Source organism: Micromys minutus (assembly GCF_963924665.1).
Source record: "Micromys minutus genome assembly, chromosome: 7".
NCBI classification, from domain to species: Eukaryota; Metazoa; Chordata; class Mammalia; order Rodentia; family Muridae; genus Micromys; species Micromys minutus.
Genome location: NC_137976.1, coordinates 74,462,821 through 74,477,774, shown reverse-complemented (window position 1 = coordinate 74,477,774; position 14,954 = coordinate 74,462,821). Strand labels below are relative to the sequence as shown.

At 39.8% G+C, this 14,954-nt stretch overlaps 1 pseudogene across 1 annotated transcript; it reads left to right on the top strand.

The window, feature by feature from the left end:
- The first annotated feature begins 1,709 nt into the window (after positions 1-1,709).
- LOC308422943 (nucleophosmin-like) lies at positions 1,710-2,491 on the top strand (annotated as a pseudogene). Its single transcript has one exon. The product of its transcript is annotated as a nucleophosmin-like (transcript).
- The last annotated feature ends 12,463 nt before the right edge of the window (positions 2,492-14,954 follow it).

The window sequence follows — 14,954 nt, the reverse complement described above, 5'->3', positions numbered from 1 at the left end:
AAAAGAGGCAAAGAAAAAGCACAAGAAATGCGTATGGACACAGACACACGGGATTTCCATAAAAACACAAAAGCATGGTATATAAACAAAGGACCTGTGAGGTTTAAAAAACATCCTGACTCAATATTATGAAACAAAGATGCCATTGAGTTCATTTTGAGTTGGCCATCGGCTGTGGAGCTGGGGCCTACCCTTAAGAGTGGTTTCTTTTCCCAGTGAGACACTTATGAAGAAAACTAATCTATTGCTTGCAATTATTTATGAATTAGAGATAACTTTTGGGTTAGGGATGGGTGTGTCTTTTTTTTTCTTTCAGCTCTGAGACCTAATCTGGTACAGACCCAAAGAGGACAAAAGTATACTGCTCTAGTCTGTGTAAATTCATAGGTCATGCTGTGTTTAGAAGACCTGTCTCCTCAGTGTCTATGCCCATCTCCTTTGGCTCTTGCACACTTTTTGCTTCCTTTTCTGCAGAGTTCACTTAGGCCTGAAGGGAGGGATTTGACTAGGACATCACATATAAAGATGCATGTTCCAAGATCTCTCATGCTTGGCATCTTGGCTGTGGTTCTCTGCACTTGTTTTCATCTGCTGCAGAAGGAAGTGTCTGATTATGACGAGCAAGACCCTGGTAAGAGTAAAGCAGAGGATTAGGAGTCCTTTAGTTGCTACATGCCATTATCAGAGGAATTTTTCTTCACTGAGTGACCTGGATTACTTCCAGGAAGTATGATAGAATCTTGAAGTCATTTTTATTTGCAATTTCCTGATGACTAAGGATGGTGAGTATTTTTAAAAGTGCTTCTCCGGCATGAGTTACAACTTTAGAGATTTCCCTGCTGTTCATGTATATGGCCATATTTTAATTGGGCTATGTCCAGGTTTTTGTGAGTATGCATACATGCATACATATGTGTGTGTGAAAAAGAAAGAGAGAGCATATATATATGTATATGTATATGTATATATATATATATATATAATATATATCTTTATTTTTTCTTTTTAAAAATTGAGGACACACCTCTCATCCACATCTTGAGGTTGGAAGACACAGGTTTCTGATCCACACCTTGACATCGGATGATACACTTTTGACCCAGATCTTGATGCATAGCGGCCATCAAAAGCTTAGGCCTAGGCAAGGAAATACACATCTTTAATCCCAGAAGACTGAGGCAAGCCGATTTCTGAGTCCAAGGTCACCCGGGACAGAGTGAGTTACAAATCCACACCTCTTGGTACCCACCTTAAATTAGGGCCACACCTTTTGCTGGAGGCCTACAAAAGGACCCTGGAAGAAGGAAGACTCACTGCTTTTCACCAGTGTGCACTTACTTGCCAGCACATCTGTTGGAGCCTACTTCAGGATTCCAGTTTATACAGAAGACCCGCTGAAACACCCACCCTCGTGGGACTGAGCAACTACTAGATTCTTAGACTCCCATTTGCAGCAGCCCATTGTTGGGTTAGTTAGACTGCAGACTATAAGTTATTACAATGAATTTGCTTAATATATAGAGCCATTCCATAAGTATTGTGACTCTAAGGATACCTGACTAATAAGGCCAGCTATTGAATGATTAGCTTGGAAAAATCTTTCCAGGCGAGATTCTCTCCTGCACTTCTGTTTGTGGAACAGTAAGCAATTGTTTTCTGTCCGGCTTCTCCCATACCAAAGTGCGTGCCTCCACCTCACGCAAGACTCAGTGGATATGGGCATGAGCCCTCTTAGGCCTCAGAACTACCTTTTCGGTTGTGAACTAAAGGCTGACAAAGACTATCACTTTAAAGTGGATAATGATGAAAATGAGCAGGAGCAAAAGATGAATTACATGTCATAGAGGCAGAAGCAATGAGCTATGAAGGCAGTCCAATTAAAGTAACACTGGCAACTTTGAAAATGTCTGTTTAACCAACAGTTTCCCTTGGGAGCTTTGCAATTACACCACCTGTGGTCTTAAGGTTGAAGTGTGGTTCAGGGCCTGTGCACATTAGTGGACAGCACCTAGTAGCTATAGAGGAAAATGCACAGTCAGAAGATGAAGTTGAGGAGGATGTACAACTCTTAGGCATGTCTGCAAAGAGATCTGCTTCTGGAGGTGGTAATAAGAACCCACAGAAAAAAGTAAATTTTGATGAGGATGATGAGGAGGAGGAGGATGAGAACAATGGAGAAGATGATGATTTTGATGAAGAGGAATCTGAAGAAAAGGTTCCAGTGAAGAAACCTGTATGAGATACCCCAGCAAAAATGGACAAAAATCAAACTAAAATGGAAAAGACTTAAAACCATCAACACCAAGACCAAAGGGTCAAGAGTCCTTCAAAAAAAAAAAAAAAAAAAAAAAAACCTCCTAAAACATCAAAAGGACCTAGTTCTATAGAAGGCATAAAGGCAAAAATGCAAGCAAGTATAGAAAAAAGTGGTTCTCTTCCCAAAGTGGAAGCCAGGTTCATTAATTATATAAAGAATTATTTCTGTTTCTAGATGACTATTCATGATCTCTTGCAGTAGAGAAAGTCTACAAAAATGGTTTAAACAGTTTGAAATATTCTGTCTTACTTCATTTCTGTAATAGTTAATATCTGGCTGTCCTTTTTATAATGCAAAGTGAGAACTTTCCTTACTGTGTTTGATAAATATTGTCCAGGTTCAATTGTCAAGAATGTGTTATCTAAAATCCCTGTTTAGTTTTCAAGGGTGGAACTCCACCTTTACTTGGTTTTAAGTATGTATGGGATGTTTTGATAGGATATAGTAATCGTGGTATTCAGATGTGGAAATTGTAGGGAGACAAAAATATACATGTGAAATAAACTCAGTATTTTAATAAAGTAAAAAAAAAAATCTTTTCACATTCTGTAGCTTACTGCTTTTTGTCCAATGGTGTTTTTTGCCATATTGAAGCATTTCAGTTTTGTGAAGTACCATTTATTAATACTGTTCTCAGTGCCTATTCTTTTACTGTTTTATTAAGAAAGTCCTTTCCCATAGATTGCTTTTGATGGGATGGCCATTTTTATTCTATTAATCCTACCTATCCATGAGCATGGGAGACCTTTCTGTCTTCTGATATTATTTTCAATTTCTTTCTCAAGTATTTTAAAATTTTCATCTAACAAGTCTTTTACTTGATTAGTTAGAATTATGTCAAGATACTTTATACTTTTTGTTGTTGATATCAATATTTTGTTTTAGTTCATTTGCCATTTCTGTATAGGAAGACTACTGGTGTGTTAGCTTGTATATAGTTACTTTGCTAAATGTGTTGATTAATTGCAAGAGTTTCCTGGTGCAATTACTAGGGTCACTATGGATACTATCCTATCACCTGTAAATAGAGACATGTTTCTATCTTCCAGTTTGTACCTCCTTGATCTTATTCAGCTGTCTTATTGCTCTAGTTAAGACTTCAGTAGTAGACTGAATGGGTTTGGAGAAAAGGGGTCACCCTTCTCTTGCTCCTGATTTTGGTGGAATTTCTTTGAGCAACTCTCTGTTTGATGTTAGTTGATGTTATTTATGAAATTAATATAAATAGCCATTTTTATGTTTTGGTAAATTCTTTGAACTCCTACTTCTCCCAGACTTTTATCATGAAAGGATTTTGGATGTTTTCAATGACCTTTTCTGCATCTAAATAGATGATTATTAGGTATTTTGTCTTTCAATCTGCTTATATGCAGATTGCATTTATCAATTTATGTATGTTGAACCATCCTGGAATCTTTGAGATGAAGCTTATTTGAACATGGTGAATAACCTTTTTGATGTATTCTTATATTTAGTTCACAAGTACTTCATTGAGAATTTTTACAGCCATGTTCATAAGGGAAGTTGGTTTCAAATTCTTTTTCTTTGTTGGGTCTTTTCATTTTTTGTGATTTGGGTGTCAGAGTAATTGGGTATCAGGGTAACTGTAGCCTCATAAAAAGAGTTGGACAATCTTTCTTCTGTTACTATTTTGTGAAACAATTTGGAGTATTGGCATTAATCCTTTTTTGAAAATCTGGTAGACTTTTGTTCTAAAGTCATCTGGTGGCCCTGGTCTCTCTCTCGCTCTCTGTGTGTCTCTCTGTCTCTCTCTGTCTCTGTCTCTCTCTTTCTGTTTCTCTCTCTCTCTCTCTTAGAGACATTTAATGACTGCTTGTTTTTCACGTGGGCTTGTAATTGTGTTTAAATTGCTCATCTGATTTTGGTAAGTGGTATATTACAAAAAGTATCAATTTATTTTAGGTATTCAAGTTTGCTGGAGTATAGATTTTTAAAGTATGTTCTTATAGCTTTCTGTATTTTCCTTGGTGTCTGTTGTTATATCCCTGCTTTTTCCTCTAATGGTGTTAACTTAGATATCTTTTTCTACCACTTAGTTAATTGGGGTATCTCTTAATCTTATTTATTTTTCTCAAATAACCATCTCCATGTTTCATTATTTGTTGTAATTTTTGCTTATTTCTATTTTTCCATCTTCAGCTTTGTGTTTTGTTACATCTTGGTGCCTGTTTATTTTGGGTATTATTTCTTCTTTATGTTCAAGACCTTTTATGTGTGCTGCTAAGTTACTATAAAACTTCTCCAACTTTTTTATGTAAGCATTTAGTGTCTTAAACTTGCATCTTAAAAGAACCTTCATTGTGTCCCAGAAGTTTGAGTATGATGTGTATTCATTTTCAGTCAATTCTAGAAAGCTTTTTGTTTTTTTGTCAATTGCTGACGTGACTTGTTTTTCATTTAGTAGTATGTCTGTTCAGTTTCCATGAGTTTGTAAGCTTTCTGTTGTTTCCATTGTAGTTGATATTGAGTTTTAGTCATAATGGCCAGATAGGATGCAGGGTGTTATTTTAATTTTCTTGTATTGATTGAGACTTGCTTTGTGTCCACGTATGTGATCAATTTTTGAGAAAAAATTTATAAGGTGACAAGAAGGTATATTCTTTTGAGTTTGGGTAAAATGTTCCGTAAATGTCTCTTTGGTTCAGAATTTCTCTGTTTAATTTTTGTCTGGAGTATATATTTGTTAGCAGGAGTATTAAAGTATGCCACTATCAATCTATGAGAGTTATTATGTGATTAAAGATGTATAGTAGTGTTTTTAAATGAACTTGGGTACTCTTTGTTTACTGCATAGATGTTAGAACTGCAATATACCCTTGGTACACTTTTTCTCTGAGAAGGTAGTGTCCTCTGTCTCTTATGATTAATTTTGGCTTATAGTCTAGTTTGCCAGATATTACAGTATTATCTTAGTTTGCTTCTTAAGTTTGTTTGCTTGGAACATTTTACCCCCATATCTTTATTCAGAGTTGTTCTTAATCTGTGATGTTAAGCTATGATTCTTGAATTTGAAGACTGGATGCTGTTTTGAACCCATTCTCTTAGAGAAAGTGGATTTTTCTTTTGATGGGTATGTTGTGTGTTTCTTCTGAGTAGTTTAGCTTTGAAGTATATTTTGTCAGATGCTAAAATGGCCACACCAGTTTGTTTAGGTGTATTTGCTTGGAATATCTTTTTCCAAAACTATACCTTGAGGTATTATTTATCCTTGTTGTTAAGGATCTTAAATGTAGCAAAAGGATGGATCCCATTTTCATATCTTCTTATTAGGAGATAATTGATGCTTAGATATTTCTACGACTTGTGATTATTGATTCCTGTTATCTTGCCATTGTGCTTGTTGTCTTGTTGCTGTTGTTGTTGGTGGTGTGTATATATATGTGTGTGCATGTGCATGTGTGTGTGTGTGTGTGAGTGTGTGTGTGTGCTTCCTTTCTTTTGATTTTGCTTGTCTGAGATTATTCATTCCCTGTATTTGTATGGATGTCATTAACTTCTTTAGGTTGAGTTTTCCTTTTAGCATCTTTGTAGGGCTGGATTTGTAGATATATAAGGCTTAAATTTTGTTTTATTATGGAATACCTTATTTTCTTTATTGATCTCTTAGAGGCTATAGCACATTTGTCCAAGATCTTCCCACTTTTAAGTCTCCACTGAGAAATCAGGTATAGGACTGGTCTGGCCTCCATCTTGGCCCAGAGCTACAGACAGATCAGGCATACTGACATCAAGACTAGTGGTTTTCCCACAGAGAACTGACTGTCCAGGGGAGACACAGGAGCACTCTCTCCACTGGACTCACAGGTGAGCTCAAGCTTTCTCCCCACTGATAGCCTAGAGAGGACCTCCTGGAACTCTTGGGGCACAGGGATGGTGGTGCAGTCTGGGATGGGACTGGTCCAGCCTCTGTCTCGACCTGGAACCACAGACGGAGCAGGCCCACTGACATCAGTACCAATGGCCTGCCTGCAAGTTCCTAGGGACACTGAAGATCTACAGTAGGGCTCTCACTCCTGATTAGAGAGGTGAGTCAACATTCCCTCCCCACATTCTATCCAGGGAGAGGCTGCCCAGAACTCACAGGGCACAGGTGGAGGTGCTGCCTGGGAGCACACACTTCGAACCCAAAGCCAGACCTGACACAGTTTTATCTTGACTGGCAGCCTGCCCTCAGTTTACTGAGCACATGGAAGAGCCACAGGAGGGCTCTTACTCCTGAGCACCGGGGCGATTCCACACCCCTCCCCACTGTATATCCAGGGAGGGGCCACCCAGAACTCTTAGGGTGCAGGGGGCTATGCTGCCTGGAAACAGACACTTTCACACAAGGGCAGAACTGACCCAGTTGCATCATGTCTGGGCACTACCTTTGGAACTCACAGCCTACCCAAAGAGCCGAACACTCAGGAACAATCTTTCTCTGGAGACCCACAGGAGAGACATACTTCAGTAAGAGACACCAGGATCACCTAGCATCAACAGTAACAAGGTGGCAAGAAACAAGTGTAAGAATCTAAGAAACAGAAACCAAGACAACCTAGCAGCATCAGAACCCAATTCTCCCACCACAACAAGTAGTGGATATCCCAACAAACACGAAAAGCAAGATCAGACTTAAGATTATACCTGCTGCTGATAATGATGGTGATCCTTGAGAAGCACATAAATAGCACACTTAAAGAAGTGCAGGAAAACAAGGAGAACACAAGCAAACAATTTGAAGCCCTTAAAGAGGAAACACAAAAATCACTTAAAGAGCTAAAGGAAAGCACAAACAAACAAATGAAGGAATTAAAAACAGAAATAGAAAGAAATGAAGAAATCACAAAAGGACACAACCCTGAAGTTGAAAAACCTAGGAAAGACATTGGGAGTCATAGATGCAAGCATCACCAACAGAATACAAGAGATGGAAAAGAGAAGCAGAAGATACCATAGAAAATATTGACACAACAGTCAGAGAAAATGCAAAAATCAAAAAGATTCTAACCCAAAACATCCAGAAAATCTAGGACACAATGAGAAGACCAAACCTAAGGATCATAGGTGTAGAAGAGAGTGAAGACTCCCAACTAAAAGGCCCAGTAAATATCTTAAACAAAATTATAGAAGAAAACTTTCCTAACATAAAGAAAAAGATAACTACTGTGAACATACAAGAACCCTACAGAACTCCAAATAGATTGGACCAGAAAAGAAATTCTTCTCAACACATAATAGTCAAAACAGCAAATGTTCAAAACAAAGAATGAATACTAAAAGCAGGAAGGGAAAAAGGACAGGTAACATATAAAGGCAGAATGATCAGAATTATACCAGCCTTTTCAACAGAGACTATCAAAGTTAGATGATCCTGAACTGACATCATACAGACCCTAAGAGAACACAAATGCCAGACCAGGTTACTATATCTAGCAAAATGCTCAATCACCATAGATGGAAAAACCAAAATATTCCAGGACAAAAGCAAATATACACAATATTTGTCCACAAACCCAGCACTAAAAAATAATAGATGGAAAACTCTATCACAAAGAGAGAAACTTCACCCTAAGAAGATCAAGAAATTTGCAACAAACACAAAAGAAGAAAACACACAAACATAATTCTACCTCTAACAACAAAAATTTCAGGAAACAACAATCACTATTCATTAAAATATCTTAACATCAATGGACTCAATTCCCCAATAAAAAGACATCTGTCGACTATTAGACTGAATAAACAAACAGCATACAGCATTTTGTTGCATACAGGAAACTCATCTCAGCAACACAGACAGGTACTACCTCAGAGTAAAAGGCTGGGAAAAAAACTTTCCAAATCAATGGTCCCAAGAAACAAGCTGGAGTAGCCATTTTAGTGTCGATTAAAATAGATTTTTCAACCAAAAGTCATTAAAAAAGACAAGGAAGAACAACTTTTATGCATCAAAGGAAAAAAATCTATCAAAATGAACTCACAATACTGAACATCTATGCACCAAATACAAGACACCCACATTCATAAAAGAAACTCTACTAAAGCTCAAAGCATATATTGCACAACACACAATACTAGTGGGACAGTTAAATATCCCACTCTCATCAATGGACAGATTTTGGAAGCAAAAATTTAACAGAGACACAGTGAAACTAACAGAAGTTATGAATGAAATGGATTTAACAGACATCTACAGAACTTTACATCTTAAAACAAAAAATATATCTTCTCAGCATCCTACAACACCTTTCCAAAATTGACCTTATAGTCAGTAACAGAACAGGTCTCAACAGATACAAGAACACAGAAATAATCTCATGCATCCTATCATATCATCATGGACTAAGGCTGGTCTTCAATAAACACAAAAAGAACAGAAAACCCACATATTCATGAAAGCTGAAAAAAAAAAAGCTCTATTCAATGATAGCTTGGTCAAGGAAGAAATATAGAAATCAAACAATTTTTAGAATTTAATGAAAATGAAGGCAAAACATACCCAAGCTTACGGAGTACAATTAAAGCAGTGCTAAGAAAAAAAGCTCATGGTTCTGAATGCATTTAAAAAGAAACTGGAGAGAGCATATGCTAATAGCTTGACAGCACACCTGAAGGCTCTAGAACAAAAAGAAGCAAAAACACCAAAGAAGAGTAGACAGCAGGAAATAATTATGCTCAGAGCTGAATTCAACCAAATAGAGACAAAAAGGACTATACAAAGAATCAACAAAACCAAGAGCTCATTCTTTGAGAAAATCAACAAGATTGATAAACCCTTAGTCAGATTAACTAGAAGGCACAGAGACAGTATCCAAATTAACAAAATCAGAAATGAAAGGGGAGACATAACAGAAACAGAAGGAATTCAAGAAGTCATCAGATCCTACTACAAAAGCTTATACTCAACAAAACTAGAAACTCTAAAAGAAATGGACAATTTTCTAGACAGATCCCAGGTGCCAAAGTTAATCCAGATCAGATAGATGATCTAACCAGCCCCATAACCACTCATGAAAGAGAAGCAAGCAATCATCAAAAGCCTCCCAACCTAAAAAGCCCAGGACCAGATGGGTTCAGTGCAGAATTCTATCAGATCTTAATTGTCACACGCCCCACTTCCCGCCGGCAGGAAAAGGCGTGCAACAACAGGATTCTTCTGCGAACAACCTTTATTGTACAATACTCTGAGCAGGGGATCTCCCTGAGCAGGGGACTTCTCCACGTGGGAGAGAAAAGCATTGCTTATAAATGCTCAGGAGACTCGTGTCGCTACCTGATTGGTGCACCCTCCAGTAACTCAATAGCATGCCCCGAGAGCAGGCTGTGATGTATATGGCACATGCGCTCTAAGTCTCTTGGCTGGGCAACAGCTCTGTTTGCCAAGTTCTCGGCGGGAAGCCGGCGCCATGTTTGGGTGCGGCACAAAAGGCTCCCTACATCTCCCCCTACTTTCTTAAATAAAAACATGGCCGATCAACCATCAGGCTCTTGTTGGACCTTTAGGGTTCAAGACCATGATCAGCAATAAATTTTGTGTAAGGCACCTTCCTGCGTGCAATGGGAACAAGCCCTGCAGGGTGCAAAGGCTGCCTACATGTAGGATACGCATTCCTGGTGCAATGCCTCAAAGGCTCAGGGTGCAAAGGCTATCCAAACACAGACCCAACATTTTTCCTAAAGCATATCTTATAATTTTTGGTAAGGCACCTTCCTGAGTGCAATGGGAACGAGCCCTGCAGGGTGCAAAGGCTGCCTTTGTGTAGGACACCCGATCCTGGTGCAATGCCTCGACAAGCTCAGGGTGCAGGGGCTATCCATACACAGACCCAACATTTTTCTAAAGCATACTAAGCCAAACAGAGGGAGAGGTGCCCATTTCGAGTGCAGCAAGAGCTTGTGCTATGACCACTTTGTCACGTTATTGTTGAGTACGGAGTTTGCAAACCATCTAGAGCAGAAACACAGTCTTTCTGCACAAAAGCATGCCAAAAATTACTTGATAAGGCAAGAGTTCTAAAATCCCCATAACCCTGCTATCTCTGTGTCTAAGGGCAAGTACAGTACATTAAAGGTTTCAATGGTGTCAAACAAACAAGAAAATAATTATGCATTAAGGCATATGGGCATTGGTTTTGGGAACACCGACAGAATCTTCCAACTCGGTTCCGCTTGAATCGTCATGCAGGACAGGCTCATCTGAAGCAGGTGGAACAGCTTCTTGTTCTGGTAGCACTCGACGTGTTAGACGTTCTGGGATCCAAATTGGACTTTCTTCTTCCAATTTTGTTGGAAAAACACAAATAGCTCCCCTGGATCGTATTAAGATAGGATACAGGCCTTTCCAATTATCAGTGAGGACATCTTTCCATTTTACTAACTCTTTAGATGGCACAGGCCATTGTCCATGGTGCTCGGCAGCTGAATGGCCATGAGCATCCAAATTTAAAAAATTTAAGGTAAGAAGCATAGTAGAAATGGCCATTTTGGGTGTAGGGGGCACCTCTTCAATTCCCTCTTTTTGTTTGTTTAAATAAACCTTTAGGGTGCGATGAGCACATTCAATGATGCCTTGACCCCGAGGATTATAAGGCAACCCTGTCAGGAGTGAAACTCCCATGTGATGGCAAAATTCAAGCAATTTTGCTGTGGTATTTGCAGGACCATTGTCTGTTTTTAACACTTTAGGAATGCCCCATGCACTCCATGCTTTAAGACAATGAGTAATAACATGAGAAGCCTTTTCTCCTGATAAAGGAGAAAAAAAGATAACTCTTGAGCAAGTATCAATGGACACATGTACATATTTTAATTTTCCGAAGGAGGAAACATGGGTGACATCCATTTGCCAATGCCTCTTTTGGGGATATACCCCATATTAATCATTATCTCTTGTGCAGGCAGGGAATAATTGTTCATAAGTTTAAGACCTAGTTCTGTTAAAATGTCTCTTCCCTATAGATTAACAGGTAGTGGAAGGACATACGGTGTAAAAGTTCCTTTCTGTCCCTCAGGGGCTTTCCATTTTAATAATTTAGAACTAATAGCAGGACTGGCTTCATAGCCAAGGCCTCATAAAGAATGGGAAGATTGATTAACTGGCCACTTAGCAGGCCACCACCTAGTAGATAAGATGCTTTTGTCTGCCCCAGCGGCCAAAAGTACTTTAAAAAGTTTTCTTTTAATCTCCAAATTAAGGTTGGTCGAGTATTTAAATCTACTAATATATATGCTAAGTCAGTTCCTGAAGAACTGAAGCCTTGTTCCCTCTTCTCCCTTTGTTCTCCCTTCTCACCCAGTTTGATGCAAATTGGGCAGGACTATTGGGGAGGATGAGCAATTGAGATGGGAAACAAACCCCTAGGGGAGGAGCACATGATCTTTAGTTGGCCTTTATAATTTTGATCAATCACCCCAGGGTCTACTACCAAACCTTTAATGGTGGCAGATGATGTCCCAAAAGCAACCCTATTGTATTAGCCTGTAATGGCCCATTAAAGTCACAAAGGCTGAACTCCCATTTGTGGGGTCAGGACAATTCTGGTGGTGGCATGGTGGTCCAATCCCCGGAACCTGGAGTGGCTCTCCGCGGGGGTTCTCCTGCTCCCAGACTACTGGGGAGCTGGTTGCCCCATATATTTGAGGGCCCTTAACTGCCCAACGTACACCTTGAGATTGACAGCCAATCCAAGGATACAGGGCTGAATCTCTTCTTCCTGTACAGAAAGGTGACCACTTACATTGGGCTGGAATAAACAGATTACCCTTTGGCTGGGAAATAGGCCAGCAACGGGCAATCCAGGTGGCATTAGCCTATCCAGGTTTTTTTTATATAATTAGCAGTGACTCTATAAGTTTGGACTGACTCTGCCAACTCTTTAACTTGCTTGTGTTCGGGGTGATCATCCTTGAACATGGGAAACATTTGCCTGATGGCATGGCGTGTCTCTGGCGTACAAAAGAACTCGCACTTCCTCTCTGAGTGATGCAGAGGAACAGAGGCGGCGGCTGCTTTAAGAGCTTCCGGTTGTGCTACAGGAGTCCTCCGTCCGGGCTGAAACTGCTCTGCCTCACATTCTGCTGCCTCCTCCTCTAAATCTTTCTCCACAGATTTAAATTGATCCTCTAATTTCTCTTCTGCCAGCTCTAAAGCTTTTTGCTCTTTTAGCGGATACAAAGTATCCTCTCCGGGAAACTTGTACTTCGTTTCCCAGGGGCACAATCCTCTCTCCTCCCGGTGGTCTTTCTGCCCTTGAGTACCCTCCGTTTCTGACTTGTTTTGAACATGTCTCTCGGAGCCTACCTCTTTTACTTTTTTCTTGTGTGCTCCCTCTTTCATTACGCTCTGTTTCTGACCCACCCTCTTGGTGCTGCGTGATAACTTTCTGTCTAGATAACTTCCACAACAGTAATGTTACGACAGTTATCACAAATGCAAGCAATAACCCTTCTACTTCCGGAGAAAATCCAAGAAGAGACATGCCTAAGTTTTTGGCACGCTCTTTTGGCACCCCGTAAAATCCAAAGAGAGACATGTCTCTCAGAGCTTACCATTTACCTTTTCGCAGTTCTGAATCCACTTCTGCGAACTGAAGGGTCCCCTCGGCGCTCCTGGGATTTTCGGCACCACTTGTCACGCGCCCCATTTCCCGCCAGCAGGAAAAGGAGTGCAACAACAGGATTCTTCTGCGAACAACCTTTATTGTACAATACTCTGAGCAGGGGATCTCCCTGAGCAGGGGACTTCTCCATGTGGGAGAGAAAAGCATTGCTTATATATGCCCAGGAGACTCGTGTCGCTACCTGATTGGTGCACTCTCCAGTAGCTCATTAATATGGCCCGAGAGCAGGCTGTGACGTATATGGCACATGCGCTCTAAGTCTCTTGGCTGGGCAACAGCTCTGTTTGCCAAGTTCTCGGCGGGAAGCCGGCGCCATGTTTGGGTGCGGCACAAAGGGCTCCCTACACTTAATAGAAAACCAAACCACCAGTACTCTTCAAACTATTCCACAAAATAGAAACAGAAAGAACACTACCCAACTCATTCTTTGATGCCACAATTATGCTCATTTCTAAACCACAAAAGACCCTTCAAATAAAGCGTACTTCAGACCAATTTCATTCACAAATACTGATGCAAAAATACTCAATAAAATTCTTGCAGACACATCAAACCAATCATTCACCATGATCAATTAAGCTTCATTCTAGAGATGCAAGGATGGTTCAATATACAGAAATCAATCAATGTAATCCACTATATATACAAACTGGAAAAAAAAACATGATCATCTTATTAGATGCTGAGAAAGCATTTGACAAAATTCAACACCCCTTCTTGTCTATGGTTCATGCTTTAAGATCAAGAATTGACAAATGAGATCTTACAAAATTGCAAAGCTTCTGTAAGGAAAGAACACTGTCAAAAGGACAAAATGGCAACCAACAGACTGGTAAAAGATCTTTACCAATCCTATATCTGATAGAGAGCTAGTATCCAATATATACAAAGGACTCAAATAATCCTATTTTAAAATGGGGTACAGAGCTAAACAAAAAATTCTCAACTAGGGAATATCAAATGGCTCAGAAGTACCTACAGAAATGTTCAACATCCCTAGTCAACAGGGAAATATAAATCAAAACAACCCTGAGATTCCACATCACCCCAGTTACAAAGGCTAAGATCAAAAATTCAGGTGAGAGTAGATGCTGGCAAGGATGTGGAGAATGAGGTATACTATTCCACTGTTAGTGGGATTGTAAGGTGGTACAACCACTCTGGAAATCATCCCGGCGGTTCCTCAGAAAATTTGATATAGTACTACCTGAGTACTCAGCTATACCACTCCTAGGCATATAATCAAAAGAAGCTCCAACTTCTAAGAAGGACACATGTTTCCACCATGTTCATAGAAACCCTATTTATAATAGCCAGAAGCTGAAAAGAACCCAGATGTCCTTCAACAGATGAATGGACACAGATATTGTGGTACATATACACTACTCTGATATTAAAACAACGAATTCATGGAATTCCTAGAATGGAACCATCATCCTGAGTGAGGTAACCCAGTCACTAAAGAACACTAATGCTATGTACTCACTGATTAGTGGATACTAATCCAAAAAGCTTGGGACACTCCAGAAACAATTCACAGAACTTATGAAGCTCAAAAAGAAGGAAAGACAGAAGGTGGATGCCTCAGTCATTCTTAGAATGGAGATCAAAGCATGCATGGGAGGAAATGACGAGACAAATAGAGGAGCAGGGATTAAAGAAAAGATCATCCAGAGACTGCCTCACCTGGGGATCCATCTCATATGCAGCCACTAAACCAATGCACTATTGTTTATGTCAAGTAGTGCGTACTGGCAGGAATCTGATATGGATGCCTTCTCAAAGGCTCTGCCAGGGCCATACTGATGTAGAACAGGATGCTTGCAGCTAACCGTCAGACTAAAGACAGGTACTCCAGTGAAGGAGCAAGAGAAGAGACTGGATGAGCTAAAAGGGGTCTAACAAACCCATGGGAAAAACAAAATTATTAACTAACCAAACCTACCGCAGCTCCCAAGGACTAAAACACTTAACCAATGAGTTTTTATGGAAAGACCCATTGCTCCAGGTGCAAA